Source organism: Mesoplodon mirus, assembly GCF_964341445.2.
Source record: "Mesoplodon mirus genome assembly, chromosome: 9".
NCBI lineage: Eukaryota > Metazoa > Chordata > Mammalia > Artiodactyla > Ziphiidae > Mesoplodon > Mesoplodon mirus.
Genome location: NC_138985.1, coordinates 52381429 through 52396411, shown reverse-complemented (window position 1 = coordinate 52396411; position 14983 = coordinate 52381429).

The window sequence follows — 14983 nt, the reverse complement described above, 5'->3', positions numbered from 1 at the left end:
TAGAGAGAAACCCCCACACCACAACGAAGATCCCACATGCCACAAATAAGACCCGACGCAGCCAATAAATAAATAAATAATGAATAAATCTTAAAAAAAAAAAGACTTGTGCACGGATGTTAATAGAAGTTTTATCTGAAATGGCATACCATACAATGAATATCCATACAGTGGAATGCTATTCAATAATAGAATAGACAAATTATGGCATGTCCATACAATGGAATGCGATTCAATAATAAAACATAATGAAATATTGTTATATGCAACAACTATGCCACAATATACATTTCAAAATAGTTATGCTGAGTGAAAGAAGCCAGACAAAAAGGAATATGTACTCTACAATTACACTTATATAAAATTCTAGAAAATCTCATAAATCACATCAGTGTTTGCCCGAGATCTAATGGGACTGGGGAGCAGTGAAAGGGAGGGATTGAAATGGGATATGAGGAAATTTTTTTAAGGTGATTAACATGTTCTTTATCTTGATGTTTAGAATAATTCCTCAGGTGTATACACATGTCAAAACTCTTCTATTTGTGTATTTTAAATATGTTCAACTTATTGTATGCCAATTATACTTCATAAAGAGTTTTTAATATTAATTAATGTTAGATGTTCCTGTTTCTTTGCTTTTCTAAAGATTGTATAAGTATAAAAATCTTATTCTGTTTTTTGTTTTGTTTTTTTGTTTTGTTTTGTTTTTTGTGGTACGTGGGCCTCTCACTGTTGTGGCCTCTCCCGTTGCGGAGCACAGGCTCCGGACGCACAGGCTTAGCAGCCATGGCTCACGGGCCCAGCCACACCGCGGCATGTGGGATCTTCCTGGACCGGGGCACGAACCTGTGTCCCCTGCATTGGCAGGCGGACTCTCAACCACTGTGCCACCAGGGAAGCCCTATTCTGGTTTTTTAGAAAAAAATACTGTCTTACAATTATAGGTTTATAATTAGAATATACTACAAATTTGTAAAATTATTTTGACAATTAGGTTAAAACAACTCATAAAATAAGCTGCATCGATAATATGTTAGTAAAGTGGAAATTCATATTTCTTGAACATGATAAGATTCAAGTGTTTGTTTTTAGTAATATTTTTTGTCCATTTTTCTCTGTCCTGTGTAGTCCAGCTTTAAAACGTGTGGTAATTGTAATGCATGGAGAAACATTAGTATTCTGCATTGTTCAGTAGAATTCAATCAGTTAAATAGACAAAACCTTGTATTTATGTGCCCACAGAGTGACGATTCATAGTGGTTTTTAAAGACTTCTCTCACACAGCCATCAATCAAAGTGACAGCATTCTTTAGATTAACTTTGGATTCCCCAGCACAAATTAATTAATCTGTCCACTACTTCCTATCTCAGTGTTTCAATCAGCCAACAAATAAAGCCAATCAAGATTTCAATTCTTTGCTGATTAGCCAATAAACCGTGACAGTGGACTTGTGGCAGGACTTCTGGGACTCTCACAGAAACTTATTTAGATGTAGCAGTGCTGTGATCAGTCTCTAAGCCACAAATAAGAACATTGTGTTTTCTTCCCAGTTACTTTCATCAAGGCAAAAAACCTTTTCAGATAGAAATAAAACTGTTAAAACAAACTGTTGCAAAGATACTCTCCTTGAGGCTATATTAAGGACATTTTGGTGATGCTATTGCTTTACTAGCATCAAATTGTGTAAATGCCATGGAATTTTAGAATTTAAAGAATTGCTTTTGTTTGAATGAAAGAATGCATGCCAAAGCTGTCACTATTTCCTCATTGTCAAGAATCCTTATAGATGAGAATCCTAAGTATTCTTTATACCAAAAGAGAATTATTTCCTGCTTTTTAAATATTTATGAAAGAATAAACTTTACTGTATGTCCTAAAATTAATCTAGTACATATACTGTTCCTGGAATATCCTTCTTAGAGGAGAATAAACCTGCCTAGAGGAAAGGATATGAACTGGGAGTCAGAAACCTAGAGTTAGTCCAGACTTGGCCAATAACACGTTGTGTGAGCTTGAGAAAGTCACTTAATTTATACAATCTTTGGTTTTCTCTTGTGTGACTTTAAGGGTATAGGCTAAACCTCTAAAATTTGATGGCCCAACAAAACAGGCTAGTAACTTTCTTCTTATAAAGGCTAAACTGAAACAGTTTTTTCTCTCTTTATTTTCACCACCATCACTTTTGGAAGTTTGTCCAAATATCAGTGACCTCATGAACTTGACACTGAGCAGTAAGCAAATATAAGATGAGGTTGGTGACCTTCTGGTTCCCCACTCAACTTTGCATTCAAGTTCTTCACCTCTTTCGTGGGAAGTGAGAGGGGAAGGAAATAAATCAATCCTGTTCCTCAAAGTATGTGGGTGCCATCTGTCCCTCCTGACAGTCCATGACCTTTACCATTCTAATCTTCTAACGATTCTACTTCATTTCTTAAAGATTTTGGCTCCTGTATAACAATCTTTATTTTAATGCCTACTCCTATCATCTTGGAATGTGACCCCTCAGTTCCCTGACTTCTTCACTCATTGGTGCATTTATTTCTAATGATATTTTTGACCATACCACCTCAGTCAGCCATTTCCAGTTTTACACCAGAAAGTGAGTCTTTTCTAAAATCACTATTTTGAATATTTCACCCTTTATACCAACCATCTCCTATCCTTTCACATGACTTGTTCCAGTACATATACAACTAAAATTCTTTGACTTCATAAAAATATTAATTGTAATCTATTGTTCATCATTTTAGTACCACCCTTGAAAAGTCCTGGCCTCTCTCACCTCCCATTTATACTGCCTTGCAAAATCTCAACTTTATATGTTACTTGTGTTCAGAGTTTTTATGTGATTCATATAAAACTGCCTGAAAAACCGACTATTCTCTAATCTTAAATTTGATTTCTCACTTTCTATGTGGCACTTCTTCATCATAATCCAAGGAATGCTCAATTTCTAACACAGAATTCATAATATATTCCAAATAAATGTTTATTAACTTGATGAATGATGAGAAAGCTAATAAACGTTTCAATGTTTTATATATTTCTCTTTCAAAAATTAATATTTAACTTGTCCAAAATTCTAATATCTGCTGTAGGCATGATAGAATAATCCAAACTGAGATACAAATTAGTCATTCTGACATTACCTTCTTTAGTTTTTAGTCTTTTGGTTTTAGTTTAAGTATTTTATCTATTTTAAAAACTTACTTCTGTTTTATTTAATAATAGAATTTTAAATGTTTTCAAGTTCTATGGCTAGCTTATATGGAAGATACCAAAGAACAACAAATGTGTAAAAATCAATCATACAGTTTTCTTAGTCCACTAACTTAATATGGTCTCCTCTCATCACACACACAGAGAATGAGTTTGCCTGTATGACACAGCTCTATAAACATAGAAAACCTGATTCTGAAAATATCACTACTACTGAGAAACAGTGGGGAGCAAGCAGAGATGTGTATGTGTGTGTGTAGACTAGCAGTGCTTCCTCTAGTTGATTGTGTTACTAATATTATTCCCGTACGTCACTCTTCCAGATTTTTGGAATGCTTGAATAGTTGTACAGAAAAAAAAAGAAAAGCTCTGGGGTTTCCCTGGTGGCGCAGTGGTTGGGGGTCCGCCGGCCGATGCAGGGGACGCGGGTTCATGCCCCGGTCTGGGAGGATCCCACATGCCGCGGAGCGGCTGGTCCCATGTGCCCGTGGCCACTGGGCCTGCACGTCCGGAGCCTGTGCTCCATCGTGGGAGGGGCCACAACAGTGAGAGGCCCGCGTAATGCAAAAAACCCTCCCAAAACTCTGCATATAAATAGAGAAATGACAACACACAGAGGCTAAATTCCCAACTGAAAGAAATAAAAGAAAATCAAACTAATCCTTTAAAGCTACAACAATAAACAACAAAATGAACCATCAAATATTTTAAATATCAGAATTATCAGATAAATATTTCAAAATAACTGTTTAATACAGTTAAATGAAAGAGGCAGTAAAATTCATGAGAAAGGAAAAGCAATCTGTCAGAAACAAGCTTATTATTTCAGCTTTCCTTAGGTTAATGGTAGCCAACGAATCCGTATGTCTATATCCATCCTTAAAATTTGATGAACCACCCCTACCCATATATATATATATATATATGCCTGTGTACATATAACTAGGAGACTGAGAATATTACAACTTCACATTAAATGTAAGCACTCAAAAAAATACCCAAAGTCAGCAAAGTCAGCTCTGGAGTCCACATTAGAGCATAGAGTGAAGAGGTATGTGAAAGAAAAAAGGGGACAGAGAAGTGGGGACCTAAGGGTGAAAAAACATAGATCACCCTCAGAGAAGAAAATCCCACTGTCTGAATTGTGTGTCCCCCAAGTTCATTATGTTGCAGTCCTACCCTCAGTACCTCAGAATATGACTGTATTTGAAGATATGACCTTTAAAGAGGTAATTAATTTAAAATCAGGTCATTAGAGTGGACCCTAATCCAATATAACTGGTGTCCTTATAAGAAAAGATTAGGATGCAGACATACACAGAGAGAAGACCATGTGAAAATGTAAGAGGAAGACAGCCATCTATAAGCCAAGAAGAGAGGCTTTAGAAGGAACCAACCCTGCTGATGCCTTGATGTTGGACTTCTAGACTCCAGAATTGTGAGAAAATTAATTTCTGTTGTTTAAGCCATTCATTCTGTGGCACTTTGTTATAGTAGCCCTAGAAAACCAATATACCTACTTAATTAAGAAATACACTGAATATTTCTGAAATGAATAGATCAGAGTACTAGCTACCATGGCAGGGATTGCCAACCTTTTATGTAAAGGTCCAAATAGTATTTTATTAGGCTTTGCAGCCCATAATGGTCTCTGTGGTAGTACTCAATTCTGTCATTGTAGCATGAACACAGTCTTAGACGATATATAAAAAATAGGCATGGTTATTTCCCAAAACATATGATTTACAAATATAGGCAGAGGGCTGGATTTAGCTGCTGGGTTATAGTTTGCTGACTCCTGTATGGGAGAATAAAATAGGTTTTAAGACTGAATGAGATCAGAGGTGGCAATCTTGATAAAGCAGTGCCCCTGGGGAAGAGATAAGTCATTTAGTAGGCAGAGATGACCCTATGATTCTCGGTGGTGAAGAAAAAGAAGGAAATAAGAATTGAATGACATAACACCTATTCTCTCAGTATGATAACCCATCACTTAAAGAAACTGAATGTATTAAATCAATACAATAAATACAAGCAGTAGAAGAGGGTGCTCTTGATTTAAGAATTTATAAGCCACCTAAATTTCTCACCTCTTCTCTGCATACAACTATTATTTCTAGACAAGGGGAAAATATTTTAAACAAAACAAAAAATGGAAGAAAACATCCAAACATAACTTCTATAAAAAGAATTTGTAATGAGACTAAGAGTGCTGTAATTTGGGGGCTTGGCAAATTTAGAAAATGCAGTCTTAAAAAATAAGATTTGTGCTTCATTGTACAAGGTGATGTGTGTACTGGTAAAGACTGAATTAAATATTTCCTTCCCAGCAGAGCCTGTTGTTTAAGAAGACTTTGCAGCATGGGCCAGTAAATTATGAGAGATGGATAGAAAAAGCACTGAAGCTGGCAAGTAAAGATCTGAGACATTAAGCTTAAATATTACTGCCTGATAAAGCTTGTAGTTGTTCAAACACATATTGACAAAAAAATACAGACCCAGAGTTTACCGGTTTTTTGAGGAAACTGTATTATAAAAGAAACTCTAATTCTACCTACAGAAGCTTGTCTTGGTGCCCTGCACCAAGAGAAGATGAGCTGCTAAAGTTATAATCCACACTCCAGTTTTGATACGGCAATGGGGGATAATGTGCCAGGAGTAGCATTCTGGAGTGCAAAGCTGTGGGCTAATCAAGTAACTTATTCTTAGTGCAGCCTAAATATCAATATTGTTGACCAGGAACCAGGTATTGCTAAATATTACCTATTTACCCCTCACATAGAAAGGAGTTTTAATGAGCTGTGTTGTTCCTTGTCCATCAGTGTGAAATGAGTGATTTTGAAGCAGATGAGTTATCATTCAGTTTATAGCTTAGTAGACCAGGAGAAGACACATATGAACCTGATCTGGGAAGCCAAACTAGTCCAGATATAGATCTAGTAGTAACTTAAAGAGAATCTGGGGTTATGAGAAGTAAAGCTTGTCTATGTATAGAAATAAGGATGATGCAAATGAGGCAAGGCAAAGGGGAAGACTGTGGCTGACTCATAATTTTATACACCAAATCAAATTTCTCACATTTGTTTTGTAAAAGAGCCCATTTTTCACTGGGACACATTTCCTAGACTGTATTTCCCAACCTCCTTTGCAGCTAGATGTGACAGTGTGACTTAGTTCTGGCCAAGCACTTGTAAGCAGAAATGCCATGTGGAACTCCTAGGAAGGCTGATTAAAAAAATTCACCCAGGGGTTCCCTGGTGGCGCAGTGATTGAGAGTCCGCCTGCCGATGCAGGGGACGCGGGTTTGTGCCACGGTCTGGGAAGATCCCACATGCCGCGGAGCGGCTGGGCCCGTGAGCCATGGCCGCTGAGCCTGTGCGTCCGGAGCCTGTGCTCTGCAACGGGAGAGGCCACAACAGTGAGAGGCCTGCATACCGCAAAAAAAAAAAAAAAAAAAAAAAAAAAAAACCCAAAAAAACCTCACCCAGCTGTTTAGGACACTTATATGGTTCTTCCTCTCTTTTCTTTGCCTGGAAGAACTAAACATGATGGCTGTGCTGTTTGTGTATACTGGTCTGTGCTCTGACCTTGAGTATAGAAGTCAGCCTAGAAGAGAGAAGTAAAATGACTTTAGAGAGCTTTCATATTGCCTTAGGAAGTCCTGCTTTTTGTTGTTGATGCTGTTTTTTTTGTTGTTGTTGACACCTTTGGTAATGTTTGTTTTGTTTTCATTTTAATGAGATAGAATAAATTCTAGTGTGTTTAATTCAAATTATTATTATTATTATTATTATATTCACTTGAACCAATCCTCATTGATATGTGTCCATATATTTCCCCCCCGCAAGGGGAATTCCCAAGAGAAATTTATTCTATGAGAACAAAGTCTATTTTTTAAAATTTAATTATATTTATTTTTCTATACATCAGGTGGCAAAGTCTATTTTTATACACACTGACAACACACTGAAACAAGGAATTAATGCTCAGAATTCCATGCTCCTTTAAAAAAATTTTTTTTAATCTTTATTGGAGTATAATTGCTTTACAATGGTGTGATAGTTTCTGCTGTATAACGAAGTGAATCGGCAATACATATACATATATCCCAATATCTCCTCCCTCTTGCATCTCCGTCCCACCCTCCCTATCCCACCCCTCTAGGTGGTCACAAAGCACCGAGCTGATCTCCTAGGGCTATGAGGCTGCTTCCCACTAGCTATCTATTTTACATTTGGTAGTATATATAAGTGCATGCCACTCTCTCACTTCGTCCCAGCTTACCCTTCCCCCTCCCTGTGTCATCAAGTCCATTCTCTACATCTGCGTCTTTATTCCTGTCCAGCCCCTAGGTTCTTCAGAACCTTTTTTTTTTTTTTTTTTACATTTCATATATATGTGTTAGCGTACGGTATTTGTTTTTCTCTTTCTGACTTACTTCACTCTGTATGACAGACTCTAGGTCTATCCACCTCACTACAAATAACTCAATTTCCTTTCTTTTTATGGCTGAGTATTATTCCATTGTATACATGTGCCACATCTTCTTTATACATTCATCTGTTGATGGGCACGTAGGTTGCTTCCATGTCCTAGCTATTGTAAATAGAGCTGCAATGAACATTTTGGTACATGACTCTTTTTGAATTATGGTTTTCTCAGGGTATATGCCCACTAGTAGGATTACAGGGTCATATGGTAGTTCTATTTTTAGTTTTTTAAGGATCCTCCATACTGTTCTCCATAGTGGCTGTATCAATTTACATTCCCACCAACAGCTTTTGTCCACACCTTCTCCAACATTTATTGTTAGTATATTTTCTGATGATGGCCATTCTGACTGGTGTGAGGTGATACCTCATTGTAGTTTTGCTTTGCATTTCTCTAATGATTAGTGATGTTGAGCATTCTTTCATGTATTTGTTGGCAATTGGTATATCTTCTTTGGAGAGATGTCTATTTAGGTCTTCTGCCCATTTTTGGATTGGGTTGTTTGTTTTTTTGATATTGAGCTGCATGAGCTGCTTGTAAATTTTGGAGATTAATCCTTTGTCAGTTGCTTCATTTGCAAATATTTTCTTCCATTCTGAGGGTTTTCTTTTTGTCTTGTTTATGCTTTCTTTTGCTGTGCAAAAACTTTTAAGTTTCACAAGGTCCCATTTGTTTATTTTTGTTTTTATTTCCGTTTCTCTAGAGGTGGGTCAAAAAGGATCTTGCTGTGATTCGTGTCATAAAGTGTTCTGCCTATGTTTTCCTCTAAGAGTTTGATAATGTCTGGCCTTACATTTAGGTCTTTAATCCATTTTGAGTTTATTTTTGTGTATGGTGTTAGGTAGTGTTCTAATTTCATTCTTATACATATAGCTCTCCAGTTTCCCCAGGACCATTATTGAAGAAGCTGTCTTTTCTCCATTGTATATTCTTGCCTCCTTTATCAAAGATAAGGTGACCATATGTGTGTGGCTTTATCTCTGGGCTTTCTATCCTGTTCCATTGATCCATATTTCTGTTTCTGTGCCAGTACCATACTGTCTTGATTACTGTAGCTTTGTAGTATAGTCTGAACTCCAGGAGCCTGATTCCTCCAGCTCCGTTTTTCTTTCTCAAATTGCTTTGGCTATTTGGGGTCTTTTATGTTTCCATACAAATTGTGCAATTTGTAAATCTACTTCTGTGAAAAATGCCATTGGTAGTTTGATAGGAATTACATTGAACCTGTAGATTGCTTTGTCATTAGTCATTTTCACAATGTTGATTCTTCCAATCCAAGAACACGTATATCTCTCCATCTGTTTGTATCATCTTTAATTTCTTTCATCAGTGTCTTATAGTTTCTGCATACAAGTCTTTTGTCTCTTTAGGTCAGTTTATTCCTAGGTATTTTACTCTTTTTGTTGCATTGGTAACTGGAAGTGTTTCCTTAATTTCTCTTTCAGATGTTTCATCATTAGTGTATAGGAATGCAAGAGATTTCTGTGCATTAATTTTGTACCCTGCTACTTTACCAAATTCATTGATTAGCTCTAGTAGATTTCTGGTAGCATCTTTAGTATTCTCTATGTGTAGTATCATGTCATCTGCAAACAGTGAGAGCTTTACTTCTTCTTTTCCGATTCAGATTCCTTTTATTTCTTTATCTCCTCTGATTTCTCTGGCTGAAACTTCCAAAACTATGTTGAATAATAGTGTTGAGAGTGGGCAACCTTGTCTTGTTCCTGATCTTAGTGGAAATGCTTTCAGTTTTTCACAATTGAGAACGAGGTTGGCTGTGGGTTTGTCATATATAACTTTTATTATGTTGAGGTAAGTTCCCTCTATGCCTACTTTATGGAGGGTTTTTATCATAAATCGGTGTTGAATTTTGTTGAAAGCTTTTTCTGCATCTATTGAGATGATCATATGGTTTTTATCCTTCAGTTTGTTAATATGGTATATCACATTGATTGATTTGTGTATATTGAAGAATCCTTGCATTCCTGGAATAAACCCCACTTGATCATGGTGTATGATCCTTTTAATGTGCTGTTTGATTCTGTTTGCTAGTATTTTGTTGAGGATTTTTGCATCTATGTTCATCAGTGATATTGGCCTGTAGTTTTCTTTCTTTGTGACATCTTTGTCTGCTTTTGGTATCAGGGTGCTGGTGGCCTTGTAGAATGTGTTTGGGAGTGTTCCTCCCTCTGCTATATTTTGGAAGAATTTGGGAAAGATAGGTGTTAGCTCTTCTGTACATGTTTGCTAGAATTTGCCTGTGAAGCCATCTGGTCCTGAGCTTTTGTTTGTTGGAAGATTTTTGGGTGACAGGAGAAGGGCATAAGGGAGGTTTCTGAGATGCTTCTAAGTTCTCTTTTTCATCTGAGTGTTGACACATGCTCTGTACTTTGAGAAAATTTATGTACTTATATTTTTTGTGTCTTTCTAGATGTATGTATACTTTAATGAAATTTTTAAAAATGAAATAAGTACTATAATTAATTGGACAAAATTAAATATATAAAAATCTATGAAACCATAATAATAAAAGAGAAAGTTTCTTACAAAAACATATTTTTACTATCTGATGTGGCTATTTTATCACATTTTTACCCATAAAAATTGTTAATTAAAATAAATAAAATATTCTTTCTGGAATATATTATATTACACATTAATTGAATAGCTTTACTTTATCGGGAAAGCTCTTCTTTACAGAAGAGAGCAGTCCAATAAACGTGAAGGTAAGAAAGCTTTAGAAAATCACCATTTTATAGCTATTGGATGAAAAGTTGTTGGGCAAATTTTTCTCAGGGTACAAAAATATTACACCATCCAGTATTTCTAGTCTCAGGGAAGAAAAAAATGTACATTTTCAAGGGATGAATAAAGCTATCTCTGCCCTCACTTGGTGAATAACTTAGGCATCACTGTGAATGGAAAGACAAAACACTATTTACCTACTACCCATGTGCTGCAGTATTCACTACAAATACACACTACCCATGAGGTATTCTCACCAAAAATGTTTCACTTGAGTCAAATAGAGACTTAAAAATTTTTCATGTATAGGAAATAAAGGTGTTGAGACTGGATCTTTGTTTCACCCCTAAATTCATATGTTGAAGCCCTAACCCTTATGTGATGGTATTAGGATGTGGGGTTTAGTGCCCTGATGAGGAGACACCAGAGACCTCTCTCACTCCTTCTGGCATGTGAGGACACAGCAAGAAGACAGTGGCTGTTTATGAACCACGAAGTGGGTCCTAACCCTCACCAGACACCAAATCTGCCAGTGCCTTGATCTTGGACTTTCCAGCTTCCAGAACTATAAGAAATAAATTTCTGTTTTTTTTTAATAAGCCACCCAGTGCATGGTATTTTGTTGTAGCAGCCTGAACTGACTAAGGCAACAGGGGTAAAGAAACAATAATGTGGCAATTTGGGAATTTGAATATGAGATGTGTATCAGGTTATTTTAATGAACAATTGCTTTAATGTTGCAATAATTAATTTTTTAGATGTAATAGAATATTACTTTTAAGTACTAAAATGTCCTGATTTATTTAGAAAAGCATAATAAAATATTTCATAGTGAAGATTCATAATGTTAATAATTTAATTAAATATTTTAGCAAAAATAGAAGATATAAATATGGAAAAAATTTTGATTATCTAATCGAGGTAATGGGCATGTGGGTGTACATTACATGATTTCTCTATATTTATGCATAATATTCTAATATATATGTAGAATATATGGTCTAAAGATTTAAGCAAATTGCTAAAAGCCAGTTAATTATTGTATATTATCATATATACATAATCTAGCAAATTATAGATTTTTATATCTTTTCTAATGTTTTGGAGCTGTTGTAGAGTTCATCTTGATTTTTTTAATGGCGAGGTGTGCATACTAAAATTGTTTTCAACATTTCATTATTTATATTTTGGATTTACAAACCTGAAGGGATTTTGATACTAGATGGCATTATTAATTATAATTCAGATATACTGTCCATAGTGAAAAAAATGTCATCTTCATCAATAGTATGTTATTTTTAATTTATGAATCTACTGAGTTTTATCGTAAATATGTTTGCTTGATATTTCACAAAGCAGCTAAACTTGTGGAAACTGACACTATTTTCTGTTGGATTTCTCATTTGTTTCCATAGCTGTGTGAAAGGGCAATCCTGTCATCAATTAGTGACTTGAATAAGTTATTGATGAAATCAATGTATTGGTACAGATAAACTGAAATGTTGCCTAATTGCAGACTGCTTTTGTTTTAATATATTGGTGGGAGAGTGAAACTGCTTATAGATCTTGTCATTTATTATCATCAAGACTGATGGATAATACCTTAATCCATAATAGTGTCATGCCAAAATGAATTTTGCAAGGTAATAGTACACTTTATTTTATGTTAAAGATTAGGAGAATGATTACATGCTTTAATATTGTGGTTAAGGATAATTTCATTAGAAAATATCTTCTTCCTCTCTTGATCTCTGGTGATCCATTGTCTGCGACTTCTAAAGAGTCTCTAATGTGTTTAATTCAGGGAGTTGGATACCATAACTCCAGGTAAAAGAAGAAGGTAGCATGCTTCTGAGGCAGTCTGAAATAAAAACTCAGAGAGAAAAGAAAGCTACTTACAGTTATGTTTGCTAAGGTTGGAAATTTTCCCAGACTGTAGGTTTCTTATTCTAGTATTAAATTCTAGCTAAATTCATAGTCTTAGTCATACCTTGGACTTATTTCTAAATTTGGTGTCTGGGAGAAATACTGTGCAAAATGTATTTTGTGTTTTGCATCATTTACTGCATATTTAGTGTGAGAATATAAAGTATTTTCCTTTATATATGTGTATATGTTTGTGTTTTCATCTTCTGTTACTCATTATCTTTCACTGTTTTAGAAGCAAACTAACTAAAAGAAAAAAAAAAACTTGATCTGCTACATTAACTTACATTGATTCAGTGGTAGCTACAGCCAAGGCTGTTAAAGTGAATAGGTAATTACCCCATTGTGAGTCTTTCCAAAACAAATGCCTGCACACACAGAATAGGCTGATTGGGCCATAAGGCTGATGCTCTGGTTTTCAAAGATCTTAGAAATGCTGAGTTCTCTGATTCCTCACTCAATGTAGAAGATTTTTAGTGTTTAACTTGGATAAATAATATCATTTGGTTTTCTATTCTATATTATCCAATGCCTTCTGTATTAAGGGAGTTTTAGTATTACAAAGAAAAACTAGTGGTTGACTACCGAGGCAAAGCACAAGGTAAGATAGACATAGCTAGCATCTATTGAGCACCTACTGTATAGGCAAGTGATGCACTGTTTAAAGAAGTTAGCAATACAACAATACTCTGAAGTGAAAAATCAGTATCTGCATGTAGCAAGTGAGGTGCCAGAGACCAAAACATTTAAATATATTGACCTTACATCATTCAGCCAGGACACTCATGCCATGTCATTTTTACTCCAATCCTCTTGCACTCACAAATACTAAATATTAGTATTCAAATAATTTAAACATTATAAGTAAAGGGTCATATACTATCTTTTAGTTCAGATCGGCATCTATCAAATACCATAATTTTGTCAGTCGTTTTGTATCCTAGTTACACAAGAAGAAATACACATTCCTTGCCTAGAGGTGGCTTAGACAGCAGTACGGAGAAAAATAAGTTAACAAATAATTACAGCAGTACTCATACCATAGAAGTAAGGTGAATGACTAGAAAGAGAAGCATCTAAGTGAATTTGTCTAGAGTCAGAAAATTATGCAGTGATCTCTAAAGTGAGACTGTTAGTGATGGAAAAGTGTCTGCCAGTTAGAAGAAGATGTGAAGGGGGTTCCAGACACTTCCAAGCCATAGCACAGAGCATGAAATCACCTGATGCAGGCATAGAGCAACTAGGAATTCAGTTCTTCTGTAACCCAACTGATGAGAACATGTGGCAAGATATTTTATTGAAATGACAAGCAGGGTCCCGAAAACTGGGGCTTATCCACAGTATTAAGGAGATCAGACTGCAATCTGCAAGTTAAGAGAACTGTTGAAAAATGTCATCATGGTATTGATATATGAAGATTTTCATTTCAGAAACTTAACTCTAACCATGATATAGATGAGGAGAAGAGATATCACTAATGGGAGTGAGATCACTGGGGAGTCTATAAAAGGTCAAGTCATTTTTGGTTTTCTTTATGTGTCAACATCATTCGTTGTCCTCTGCATGGCATTTAACACTGTTGTCAAACAGCCTTTCTTTTCAAAACAGTTCTTCTCCTTTTTGTTCCTGTGATATTAGCTAAGGATCTTTTAAGATGCTAGTTGGAGAGGGAGAGTTGGAGAGGGAGGTGAGTAGAAGAAGCTAGCACATATAGGATATTTTCAAGGGGCTTGAATAAAGAAGAAGAAAAGGTTCAGGGAAAGTTTACAAAGGTTGGGAGAGAGGATAGACATGTTCATACTCTGAGAACTCTTAAGAAAAGGAAATTGTGGAGAGAGATGGAAAGCACCTCAAAGTAAACTAGGGAATGAGGATAGAAATCACAAAAAAGGTTACAAATTATTTTGTAAATGATCAAATTTTAAAAATGATAGACTATCTTCCATAATGACTTGGCCTAAATCAGTCATTTTGTTTTTCCAGATCCAGGAAGTGGATACATGTTAAAATGAGACCGTGGAAAGAAGCCTGGTGCTCCTCTGAACACTGCTGAGAGCCCTGGAATAACAGGTTTGTGTGTAGCTTTTTGTGAAGAATGAAAACAAAGTTTATAAGCAATGCTTATATAAAAAGAGAAAGGGCTACTTCAGTACTCAATGTTTGTGAAAAAAATACTTCGTAATCTCTGGCATACAAATCCTATGCATTCAAGTAGTATGCCAGAGAAATTAATAGCATACATGCCACATACCTACTTGTAGAATTTGTGAAGTTAATAGGGCATATTGTAAGCTTACTATTCAGTTCAAATATTTTGAATTTTTTTTTATTGTTAACTGATGGGATCTAGGAGAGATTACCTAGCAAAGTTTGGTGTAATTATAAATGTACGAGCTAGTATTTCTTGCAAAGATTTTGAGAGGGTCTTTCTTACAGATATTATCTTTTCAAGGTTTTAGAATAAACAATTTAGGAAAATATTTTTTAGCCTTCCTTTCCAAAGGAATTTCTAAAATCTATGTTTTATTACTTCTTTTGGTTGATGCTATCTATTTTTTTTTGTTTTAAATGTGTATTGAATTGTTCCAATGTGTCAGG